The sequence below is a fragment of the Gossypium hirsutum genome, chromosome A01, assembly GCF_007990345.1.
Source record: "Gossypium hirsutum isolate 1008001.06 chromosome A01, Gossypium_hirsutum_v2.1, whole genome shotgun sequence".
NCBI lineage: Eukaryota > Viridiplantae > Streptophyta > Magnoliopsida > Malvales > Malvaceae > Gossypium > Gossypium hirsutum.
The window spans coordinates 38,130,958-38,144,476 of NC_053424.1; the positions used below are offsets into that span (position 1 = coordinate 38,130,958).

The window sequence follows — 13,519 nt, forward strand, 5'->3', positions numbered from 1 at the left end:
GAAGCATGTAAGGGTTATAAGTTAATTGTGAGAAGATTATGTCATGAAAGGAACTTCGGTGCAGTGGTAAGCAGTGTATGTGTGTGTTTAGAAGGTCGCAGGTTCGAGATGTATAGGAGGCGAAATTTCCTTTTTATTTCGTAAGTAACCGAGGCTTCAGCAGGAATAGATTAAGATTAATTGTGACCCTATAATAGTAAAGAAAGAAGCGTGGTACAGTGGCTAGCAGCACGGGGCAAGGAGCAAGGGCGGACGGAGGATTGGGGTTCGAGCCTCACCTAGCATACGGAAGGTTTGGGTTTTTGCTGCTTGCGTGGGAAAGGAGTTGGAGTCTGAACCGGACTCTCCTGGCAGTATGCTGAAGCAGTGCAAAGGGCGGATAAGGATGATGCTAATTGGTGGAAGAGTTTGAGCTGATCAGGGGATTGGGTAAGGAAGAGATAAGAGAGGAAATTTAGGTGCTCTGATCAGGGAGCTTGGTGTTGGCCGAATGTTGGTGTAACACCCCTATCCCGTAACCGTCGCCGGAATAGGTAAGGGGCATTACCGGACTTGTAACTCATGTCAGAACAGTAAAATTTTGAACTTTTTCTTGAAATAAAGATCATTCATTTAAATAAGTACAAAGCACAGCCAGGGATAAAATTTAAACTTCCCTAAGTAAACATTCGAAAGATGCCGTTTTCGCATGGCTTATATACATTAACCAAAAATATTCTTCCCCCACTAGTCTATTCTATACATGCCATAAGATAATCCAAACGTAGCGGTACCAAACAATGGATAGTGATAGTGTGATTAGTTGCTGATGATCCCCGAGCCTGTAGCTTCCAAATGAGATCTATAAAACAGAGGAAACAGAGTAAACGGAGTAAGCATTACAATGCTTAGTAAGTTTTAAGCAGTGTCAACAGATAACAATCAAATTATAACATAGTTGTTCGTATTTTTTTATTTCACTCTTCCTTCGGGCATACCATCCCTTTACCGAATATGCACATCTCATCATATACAATAGGCAGATAAACTTTCATATAAAAGTGAGCTCATGTGACATAGATATATCGTATGATTTCACATAACCTCTCACACTGATCCGATGTCACATAATCATAGGAATAGTCTCATAGATTGCTCTCGTATGCATCACATAACTACCTTATGATTTAGTGCAAATCAAGCTCACATATAAACTTGGAGTACATACCTGTTTAACCTTTCGCATTGAATATATTTATAAGCAATTCTTATTACGAAGTCTTACCCGGACAAAATCCCCACACGTAGTCATCGGGTCTTTAGAGCTCGGATATAGTACGAGCACGAAGCTTACGGACATTAATCAGTGATAATATTCTCGCATAAAGCCTGCGGGGTTTTAACCTGGATATAGTACTGACACAAATGCCCTTCGGGACTTATCACATTTATACACTTTCACATCCATCACGTTGGCCACTCGGCCCTGTCACATATATACACTTTCACATTCATCACATCGGCCATTAGGCCTTATCACATATATACACTTTCACATTCATCACATCGGCCATTAGGCCTTATCACATATATATACACTTTCACATTCATCACATCGGCCGTTAGGCCTTATCACATATATACACTTTCACATTCATCACATCGGCCATTAGGCCTTATCACATATATACACTTTCACATTCATCACATCGGCCATTAGGCCTTATCACATATATATACACTTTCACATTTATTCAAATATACTTCACATACCACCTATACTATCATGTACAGACTTGGTCTTGGCCGAATCTACATCCATCACTTTCCAATGAATAATTCAATTTTACGCCATACTATCATTTCATATTCGAATACTCATAAGCTTACAATATCACGATTTAGAATTCAAGTATGGGTTTAATCAATAGCTTATGAGCAACTAAAACAAGTTTTATCCATGTTTACAACAAAATCACATATTCACTACGAGCTGTTTTCCTGAGCAATGGTCACTAAATTATTTATAACCGGAGCTACAAAACTCCAAATTACTTGCCGTTAATTTTTCCTGAATATAGACTCGTATATCTTCCATCCATAAAATTTCCAGAATTTTAGGTTTGGCCAGTCAATACCAGATTTTTCTTAAAGTTTCCCCTGTTTCACTGTTTGACTAATCTGACCACTCTTCACTATGAATCAAATTTCTCATTTTACAGAATTCAAAATGTGTTCTATTTGATTTCATTTGAAACTAGACTCATTAAGTAGTCTAAGCATATAAATTTTATCTTATAACCATTTTTGTACAATTTATAATGATTTTCTAAAAACAGAACAGAGGATTATAGTGTCATTCTGCGCTGTCTCACACAACTTTAAGTATCTCATTATCGGAAATCCCTTTGCTTACAGGGTTTCTTTTATAAGAAACTAGACTCATTAAGATTTAATTTCATGTCTCATTCAGCCTCTAATTCAAATCCATAAATTTATGGTGATTTTCTAAAGTCACATTACTGCTGCTGTCCTAAGCAGACTATTTCAAATTACCCTTAAATTCCCAAGCTCAAACACTTAACAACTTACCATTTGAGCTTAGAACATATCATGGCCACATCATATCTTATTAAATCAACTCATCATGTCCTATTATAATTGAATTTACTCAACGTTTAATCACTTAAAACTTACCTCGGATGTTATCGAATTATCACGAATCGACTATTCAGCTATTTCCTCTTTCCCTTATCCGAAATTTGTGCCCCTTTTTGTCCTTGAGCTTAATTAAACAAATTCAACTTATCACATCTCTATTATTCAACAAAAATCACATTCGGCACATTTAAAAAAAAACATTGATAAGTCTCAAAACACAAGCAACACTTATCAAAGTCATGTAATTTACGCACTTTACAAGGCACTACTACATTTATAATCTTACTTTCATACAACCATTCTTCTTTGACCGAATGCTTCCACACTCATGTCTTCATTAACAACCTCTGAAACTACAATTTATTCACATCCTTATTTATGTTACATTCGGCTATCATAATAAAAATATATAAATAGTTACACAATAACCACTTTAGCCGATTACTACAATTAAAACAGTCACAAAGACTCAATTAGGTTCCACCCAAACATGCTTCAAACACTTTTCAATCAATTAGCCTGCCCAAATACTCATTTTATAACATACACATTTCATTTGAGGCCATTCAACAACAATTCACTATCCTTTAGACCAAAACCGAATGCTCCTTTATGGATTTAGGCTACCAACAAATAGCATAAATTCCATCCTTATGACATTTTACCTATGGCGAATGCTATACTAATATTTTTAAAGAAATATCAATTGGCATATTCACCTTACCACTTCTCAAAATTACAAACAATTCATGTCATCAATTTGGGAGTATATTCGGCATTCAAATAACACATAATAAATTTCTCTAAAAAAAATTCTATAAATTAGCCTCCATTGCCGAATTTACTAATACATTACCCCTTTAGCCTAAAGTCATTTTAGCATATAATGCACAAACATTATACCACCACCATTAAATACATGACATAACCGAATCAACAAAATCATGAGCAACGTGTCAAATATAATTCACACTTATCATTACACTTTGGTCAATTTATCAAAATCATTAATAACCATCATTTGATGAAATCACCATAACCAACTTAACAATATAAACAAGCCATTTAAACCCCCAATTTATCAACTTTGACAAGTTTAAAACTCACCTAATGACTAATTACAAATTAAAGCTTCAAGCAATCAAATTTAACTCATCAAGAACTTGGCCGAATACACATTCTTTGACCAAAATCGAAATTGAACGTGGGGTTTATAAGGGATTGCATCTAGCTCATAAATTAAGTTCACAATTTCCTATTCATGTGAAATTTAACCTCATGGAGTCTATTAAGTACTCTTAATCCCTTTTCTAACAACAAATTTCAAACATAGGATTTTCTATACAAAACCGTACATGCTTCCATAAAAGAAATCTAAGAGAATAACTCGTGGTTTAAGATAGAACTAAGATACAAACTCAATTTCACAAGTTTTCAACAAAAAAAAATGACATAAACTCATACCTTAGAATCAATCTATGCTAATGGCCAAATGTGTCTTGAGCCTTTTTTCCCTTCTTTCTCTTTTCTACTCACGGCAATGGAGAAGAAGAAATGACCCAACTTTGTTTTTCTCACCCTTTTAATTATTTAATTCCTCTTATAACTTATGACATATAATAGCTTGATTTATTATAAAACTATTTGATATTACTTAACTAAAATATAACATACAAAATGCCAAAATGTGTCATTCATGCCCATCCTTGCCGTCCACTACCAAGAAAAAGGAATGTTTGACATGCAAGTCCCTCATGCTTCAAACCATGCAATTTTAGCCACTACCAATTAACCTATGACATTTTCAAGATTTTTCACATAAGCCCCTTTTTATTTATTCATTTAACATTTAATTTATTAATATAAAAGGCATATATTTTGTATCCCATACTCCTTATTTTATTGTTCCTAACATCCATCACTAACAAAACATGTTTGTGACATGTTTCCACTCATAGCATGGCCGGCCACTATGCCTTAATTTGGGTAAATTGACATGCAAACCCATCATTTTCACAATATGCATTAATAGGCCACTTTGCATTTGCCGAGCACATTTCTAAATTTTCTCACATAAGTCCTATTTGATAAAATTCACTTACAATTAACAAAATTCAAACATGAAATTTTCACACATGCACATGTACATATAATGAGCATCAATTATGACGGTTAATTATTTTTATGACTCGGTTTAGTGGTCCCGAAACCACTTCCCGACTAGGGTCAAATTAGGGGTGTCACAGTTGGACTCTTAAGGAGCAAGAGTTGGCTGGCTAAGGGTCTTTAGTATAGGCAAATTCGGCTAGGTCATCTAGTGTTGGGTATTTCGGCTTTTGGACTTGTGGCTGCCAAATTCTTTTTGTATTTTTAAGACTGGATTTTCTCCTTTTTTTTCTTTTTCTAGAAGCCGAAACCTACACCCTACACCTGTGCCGACTTCTCTTCTTCAAGAACCAAATTCTCTCATCCCCTCTCCTCTTCTTTTCTCTTTTCTGTTCTTGTTGACTCTCATCTTCTTTATCCCTATTTCCTGCTGCTGATTGCCCCTTGGCTGAACCTAAATCTTTCATATTTCTCTCCTTATTCTCTTCATTTGTTTCCCTCACATCTAGGAGGCTGAATCTTGCTATAGCCGAACCCCTTTTCTTTTTTTCTTTAAAAACCTGAAACCTTCATACCTGTGGTGTAGGAAGCCGAATCTTTGGCTACTTGAACCTGTTTCTTCTAACTACGGTAGATCGGGATTAATATCATAGATAAGAACACTCTTTTGGGTAGAACAACGATTGGTAAGTATTCGAACAACTTTCGCTAGTTACTTATGTTTTAAGGAAAAGTCGGAACCCCTTAAGGGTGGCTAACGTTGGGACAAAGGGCATTGTTGCCTCTTTCTTTTGGTTTTGTATGCGCTAGTGTGGACAGGGGGCATACAGTGAAGGGCTTGAAGGCTAACTCAGTTGGACATCTAGATCTAGTCCATATTTTGGCAGAAAGGTAAGAACTTTAGGGTCTAAGGCAATGTTGGTCGAATATGGTAAGGGGGCTAGTGCGTAGTTTGTTTTTGATATGTAGATTGACATTTTAGTAACTTGATTGTAGGCAACTCGTGTGTAGATCTCACCAACATATCGTTACAGATCAGGTGTGTAAACGACACCTACTTATAGACTAGATCGGTAAAAGTTGAAAAGCTGAAATGCCGAAGAGACGGCATTTTGTGGATTTGCAAGCGTGCGAGCGACCGTGAGATGGTTTGTTTGTTAATCCTGCTAATCTCAGGCGGTAAGATTACAAAGTGCACAATTTCGTGCACTACGGTATATTTGGGCTTAATGGGCCAAAAAGGTTTAATGGGCCAACGGCCCAATTCAGTAAAAACGCTCGGTAAGTGGTTCTGTTAATACGTTAATGACTATAATATGCATGAAAACCCTAAAATAGTAAATTTACTAAACTACCCCTAAGTATGAAATTACCATTATACCCCTAAGTATGCAAAATGACCATTATACCCCTAGGGTTAATTTTTTCTGAAATGCTTGATAATCAGATTCTGTATGTTGTACGCTATGGCATGTATATCTGTTGCATGGGATATGGGTTATATTGATGGAGGAAGCGTTCTGGTGGCTATGCCACAATTATCTGTTTCTGGTGGCTATGCCACAGATATCTGTTCTGGTGGCTCTGCCACAGTATTTGTATCTGGTGACTCTGTCACAATATCTGTTCTAGCAGCCATGCTATAAATTCTATGGCGTGTAGTGGATGGGTGGGTCGAGTAGTCTCCCCACATGGTGTAAGGTTGGTACGGGGGTGTATACGGATGGATATGGGTTGGGTCTTCTACATACATGATGTAACACCCCAAACCCGACCCAGACGTTATGGCCGAATCTGACGTGCCACATTGGAGTTGAAAACCCACGTTCCGTCTTAGTGTTTTAAAAACCATATATTTTGTTGAGTTAACAAAGTGTGTGGAAGCTGGGCACCAGGTAGGTAACCGAGACAGAGGAGGTGAGCCATGAAGGCTGCTTAAGTACCAAGCTCTTTGATTGGATCCAATCTTAGACATGCCCACAAGTATAGCCACACTTTGTTATATCGAGTTTAAATTTGTTTAAGTGGACGTCTTTGATAAATCGATTAATCGTGGCGTTGAGCTATTTTGAAAACAAGTATCATTTTGAAAACATGTCCTAAGTCTAGCCCATTTGAATAATTATCAACCAGGTTTAAAGTTATTAAAATTAAAATAATCCCGAAAAGAAATAAAAGGAAAGTTAAAATGGCCTTATTACAACCTAAAAATAAATAATAATTAAAGGAAATTTAATGAAAACCAACGCTTATTTAAAAGTCCAAAGGCGATCACCGTGGCTACTCTGAATCCCCTTTGGCCCAAGTCCCCACATCAAGGCTCACCTGCAAGGTTAAGGAAAGGGGGATGAGTTTGGAAACTCAGTGTACAACAAGCCCCTTTCAGAGCCCAAAACAATAACAGCCTGTTGGGCCTAAGCCCAAATCCAATCTCAACATGTACTGGGCCGTAGCCCTTTTCATATTTCATATTTCATAACACTGGGCCGAAGCCTTTTCATATTTCATATTACTGGGCCGAAGCCTTTACTGTAAACGGTATGGCCCATAGGCCCATTTCAATATCACATATAATGTCAATGAAAGAATGCAAGCCCATTTGGGGAGACTACTCAACCCACCATCCGCTACTCTCCACCCATACCAACCAACACACCATGTGGGGATTAACTCGACCCACCCCGCCATAACTCTCCACTGGCAGCATAGCTGCTTAATCATATAACTGGAGGCCTAGCCTCTTTTAATAACTGGGGCAAAGCCCTTTTAATAACTGGGGCATAAGCCCTTTAATAACTGGGGCATAAGGCCTTTAATAAGTGGGACATAAGCCCTTTTTCACTTCCTCCATTCATATAAAAATCAAACCCAATGCATTTACGAATACATCATGTGCATATCATACATATCATGTGCATATCATACATACCATGTTTATCAAAATCCCATGTATTAAATTCATATATAAACCCTAGGGGTATAATGGTCATTTTTACCTAGGGGTAAAACGGTCATTTTCATATTATAAGGGTAATTCTGTAATTTTCCAAAAATTAGGGTTTCCATGTTCATTAACGGTTACTAACAATTCATGTGTGCAAACAGTGAGTCTGGCCCATTTTTTAGCGAAATTAAGTTACTGGGCCTAAAAACCTCTAATGGGCCCTACTTAGCCAATTTCGTCATCTAGGCCCATTTAGCCTATATTCCATAACGGTTTTATCAGTCACGATGCGCAATTTAACAGGTTCTCCTTTTCTACCAATTTTACCCAAATGGGCCCAAAAGCCCAATGGGCCCTACTTCGGCCCCTCGAGGCCTAACTTACCGAGAACGCCAAAAATCACATTCTTACCGTTTCCATTGTTCCCGATCATCATCTCATCGATTCTAACTAACTAGTGAGCGTTGCTTGCTCACAAGTCCTCGAAATGCCAGAATTTCGGCATTTCGGCTTTTCGGCATTTATCGCTTTAAACTATGAAAAAGGGTTCGTTACACACCTGTTTGGCGATATTCCTTGACGAGATCTCCTACACGATTTCTCCTATATTCCACCGTTAATAAATCAGCTTCCATTAATTGATCCAAAACAAGAACCATCTTATATTAGTACTTACACATTCGGCCACCATCCAAAATGGCCTTAAGAACCTTACCTTGCCGATATTGATTAACTAGATCTGGCCACTCTGGAGATCCAAGCTGATTCAAGTCGACACTACGCCTTGCTGCTCCTCCACTATAGAAATCATAGAAATATTAAAAGAAGACCCCATAAGGCCTATACCCATATTCGGCCACCTCCCTAAACTAGAGGGGTTTTGGCTTTTGCCATCAGTTACTCTAGGAGTCATTTAGAGTTTGAGCACTTACCACAGTCTTTCTTCTCTTGAATCCGTACGCCTAAAAGGTAAAGGAATTGAATGCCAACAATTGAAAAGGAAAGAAAAGGTTGCTGGTCACAAAGAATCGGCACCCCCTATCTTCACTGATTTCGGCTTTTTGCGGTATTTCGGCAGAAGTAGAGATAAAGGAAAGAAACAATGGGTGAATGGAGGGAATAGTGGTCTGGTTTGAAAGAAGGAGAAGGAAGAAAAGATGGAAGAAGAGATGGTAGATTCGGCTGCAAAAGAAAAAGAGAGAAAAAGACTAATCCTCCAGGGAGAAAACGGCACAAAAATACCTAAGTGCCGAAAATCCCTAACTAAACCTCTCTGCCGAAATTCCCCCCTCCAATCTCCCTTATTCGGCCAACTCTATCTTCATATCAAATCCTTAAAATCTCTCCCCTTATCCCTCCTTAATCCATGCATTTGACTTGATCCAAACTCTCCTCTTACAGAATCCACTTGGATTCCAACACTTACCCTTCCTGCACATAAAAATAAATACTCTTACTTGCCAACACAGGGAATCGATCCCAAGTCTTCCCCTATGCTCAACACGCCACCTTTTTAGGAGCTTAGTGGCGTCACCCATGCCACTTTACTAACGCAGTAACGCTCTTTTTGTGATACATTTTACCCACAACTTTATATAAGGGAACCTAGCCAGAACCCCTAACTCCTAAGTCCAAAATTTAAAAATTCCCCCGGGTTTTGGCCATCTCATGGGCCTTCCATAAGCCCATTTACATACCCAAATTATGAATTCCATAATCACATACCAAATTTTAGAAACTTACTTAAAATATCAAGAATCGCGAAAAAACCCAGAAATTAGGATGTTACGCATGATATATCTGTTCTGTCTCTATTACGGGCCTATGGGCTTCATTCTGAATTATGTATAGGGCTAAGGCCCAACTTAATTTGTTTCTGTGGTTTGAATTGATCTGGACTATGGTTGGGTTATTTTATACACTGAGTTTTCCAAACTCACCCCTTGTCTCCATCCATGCAGGTAATCCCCAACCATAGTGGACTTGGAGTCGTAAGGGATTAGGAGCGGCCACATGTTCTGCAAATTCGATTTTCTTCATGTGTTTTGATCAACACTTATTTTGTTTAATTTCTCTGGGTTTTAAGTTGTAATAAGGCTGCTTTATTTATTTTTAATTGTTTAAGTATGTTTTGTTAGCTTAGGCATGATATTGGTTTAATTGTTGAAGTTGAATAGCTCTAGGGCGTGTTTTAAAAAGGTTACTTGATTTCAAAATATCGCAATATCATACCAAAGCTTCCGCAATGAAAATGTTTTCAAAATTAATAACCTTTCAAATGGTTTTAAATGAATCGGTTTCCATGAGCAAACATTCGGTTAAAGCGCGGCAGTGGTTGTGTGCATGTCTAGGATTGGATCCATGGAGAGCTAGGTACTTAAGCAGTCTAATTGACTCACCTCCTCTTTCTGGCATCCTACCTGGTGCACAGCTTTTACTCACTTTAATCTATAACGAGGATATTCTTTAAACACTAAGAAAGACTTTAGCTAGAACATGTCTTTTTAGTAACGCTTCAATGTGACACGCCAGATTCGGTCGTAACGTCTGGGCTGGGTTTGGGGTGTTACATAATGCATGAATGCATGTGGGTAAGCATAAAATCCATAGAAACACGAAAAATGGATGAATGTAGTATGAAAACTGGAAATATTCTTTAATGACAAGCATGAGTATTTCTATTATTCTACTATGAATATTCACTTAAGATAGTCAAATGGATCAGAGAAATCATGAAATAGGCAAAATATTTAAAGAAAATAGAGAGAAAAGAGTAAACAAATGCAAAAGGGAGAAGCTTGGGCTATCGGAAACAGTGTTGTAGGCGGCGCACAGGCATGGTAGGTAGGGCGTGTGGAGTTGCAGCGGCTAGGGTTAGGGATTTTTGGGGAGGGGATGATGAATAGTGAGGGGTTTATATAGATTTTGGGGCACATGGCCATGGGGCACGCTCGTGTGCCCTTATTTTTTCCCGTGTGTTTCGCGATTTTTAAATTTGGGTGCACTGACATTCGTCCCACGCTCGTGTTCTTTGGGCGTGTTGGTGCACACGGCCATATCATACGGTCGTGTCTTGCTTCATTCGCTTCTCCCACGCTCATGTATATAGGTCCACACCTGTGTTAGTTTGACAGTGTCGACCACGGGTGAATGGCACGGGCGTGTCGCATGCCCGTGTTAAATTCTCAGTTTCAACCATGGTTCCTAAACACGGGCGTGTCGCCCACCCGTGTTGGTTTGACAGACTCACCCACGGCCACGTCGTACGCCCGTGGCCACTTATCGCATCTCATGATAAAGAAAAATTTTGTCCTATTCTTACAAGGCCATGTCTCCTCTCGTGGCGTGGGCACGGCCTAAGGCACGCCCGTGTGCCTGGCTGTGTGGATGGGAAAACCCTATGTTCCAAGACTCAGTTAGTAGGTTAGACATGAAAAACCAGAATTTAAACAAAATCAATACTGTTAGTGCTTGAGTTACCTCCCGAGAAGTGCTTATTTATAGTTTAAGCTCGACTTACCTCTCTGGTATGTGATCATGGTGGCTCTAGGAGTTTAAGACGAGTATTGTTTACCTTAAAAGTGTAGAATTTGGTATGAATTACCTCGACTGTACCATATGGGAAAATACTGAGTACCGTGAGAGGAATTTCTTCATTAGGTTCAGAAGTTGCAATGCGAGGATCTACTGCATCTGGTAGTACTATTTCTCCAACCTTAAGTTGATTTGGTGAGGTATTGAGCTCGTCTTGGCTCAGTTTCAGTTTATCAGGTGTTCTTGATTTTTGCGTCCACCATTCTTCTAGCTCCTCGATTTGCAACCTTCATTCTTCATAGATAGGTCCTTTTATGTTGCTTGAGCATGACTCATATATGTTCTTCGAACCTGTTTCTTGTAAGGTGGGTTGCACCAGATGGTCAGTTTTAATAGTATGATTTATACAACCACCTTCAATTTTTGATGTGTTATTCGCACTACGAGCTTGAAGGTTGATTCTTTCGTCTCCCACACAAAGTGTGAGTTCAGCTGTGCCAACATCAATAATTGTTTTAGCGGTTGCTAAAAAGGGCCTTCCTAAAATTGAAGGAACGTTACTATCCTCCTCTCTGTCTAAAACAACGAAACCAACTGGGAATATAAATTTGTCAATTTTAACGAGTACATCTTCAATAATCGCCCTAGGAAATCTGATTGTTTTATCAACTAATTGAATACTCATCCTAGTTTGTTTGGGTTTCCAAAGACCTAGTTGCTTAAACATTTTGTAAGGTATGACATTGATACTAGCCACTAAATCAGCCAAAGCATTATTAACATCTAGGCCACCAATTAAACAGGGAATCGTAAAACTTTCTGGATCTTTTAATTTGTTGACCAGCTTATTCATTAGTATGGCTAAGCAAACCACATTTAGCTCCACATGCGACTCCTCATCTAACTTCCTCTTGTTTGTTAAAAGCTCCTTTAAGAATTTGACTACATTTGGCATTTACGAAAAAGCTTCAATAAATGGTAAGTTAATATGTAACTTCTTTAATAATTTAAGGAATTTACCGAATTATTCTTCTATACGGTCTTTCCTTGTCGTGTTTGGGTATGGCACACGAGGTTTGTATTTTGTACTTACTGGTTTCTAGTCATTGTGGTCCATCTCACCTTTACCTTTACTTAGCACAGTTTCTTGCCTTGGTTCTGGTTCAGGTGCAACTAACCCTTCCTCATCTTGAATGGTAATTGCATTGATTTGCTCCCTTGGGTTAGGTTCAGTGTTACTCGACAGGCTACCTTGTGGTCATTTAGATATCAATTTAGCAAGCTGACCTATCTGAGTTTCGAGCCCTTGGGTCAACGCTTGTTGATTTTTAAGTGCTGTCCCAATATTCTGAAAATGAGTTTCTGACACCGAGATGAATTTTGTTAGCATCTCTTCCAGGTTTGATTTTTTCTCTTGTTGGTACGGTGGTTGTTGGAAGCCTGGAAGTGGTGGTGGTCTCTGATTTAGCTGGCCTCCCCATGAAAAATTTGGGTGGTTCCTCCAACCTGCATTGTAAGTGTTACTATAAGGATATTTTAAGATCTAGGATTATTACCCATGTAATTTAACTGCTCATTCTCCATGTTGTGGCCATAAGGTGGGTATTCTGAATTACTTGATCCACCTTCACTTGCTTTGCATTGCATTACTAGGTGAACCTGTGAAGAACAAAGAAAATCATCAATTTTTCTGTTTAAAAGTTCTATATGATTAGAGAGCATGGTGACCGAATCGACGTTAAATACGTCGACTATTTTTGTTAGTTTTTTCCCCATGACTTGTCATTGATAATTATTCAGTGAATCTCTTCTATAAATTCATATGCATCCTTAGGTGTCTTATTATTGATAGTTCCACCAGCGGCTACGCCAATTATTTGTCGAGTCGAAGGATTCAGACCATTATGAAACGTTTAAACCTGTAGCCAAAGTGATAACCCATGGTGAGGGCACCTTCTCAAAAGGTCCTTGTATCTCTCCCATGCATCGTAGAGTGTTTCTAAATCCATCTGCACAAAAAAAGAGATATCATTATGTAATTTGGCTGTTTTAGCTGGCAGAAAATATTTTAATAAAAACTTTTCGATCATTTGTTCCAAGTAGTGACTGACCCTCGTGGTAACGAGTTCAACCATTGTTTGGCCTTATTCCTCAATGAAAAGGGAAGGAACCGAAGGTGAATGGCATCATCAGAAATACCTTTGATTTTAAACGTGTCGCAAAACTCTAAGAAATTAGCCAAGTGAGCGTTGGGATCCTCATCTTGCAAACCATCAAAATGAACAAACTGTTGGA

General features: G+C 38.4%; 1 long non-coding RNA gene and 1 other non-coding gene across 2 annotated transcripts; one reads left to right on the top strand and one right to left on the bottom strand.

The window, feature by feature from the left end:
• Positions 1-1,414: 1,414 nt before the first annotated feature.
• LOC121227844 (uncharacterized) lies at positions 1,415-4,165 on the bottom strand. Its single transcript, XR_005925363.1, has 3 exons — positions 4,105-4,165; positions 2,677-2,764; positions 1,415-1,465 (listed from the first exon to the last, which is right to left on the bottom strand). It is a non-coding gene; the product is annotated as an uncharacterized lncRNA (long non-coding RNA).
• An 8,994-nt stretch (positions 4,166-13,159) lies between these two features.
• On the top strand, positions 13,160-13,265 carry LOC121207803 (small nucleolar RNA R71). Its single transcript, XR_005902925.1, has one exon. It is a non-coding gene; the product is annotated as a small nucleolar RNA R71 (small nucleolar RNA).
• Positions 13,266-13,519: the final 254 nt, after the last annotated feature.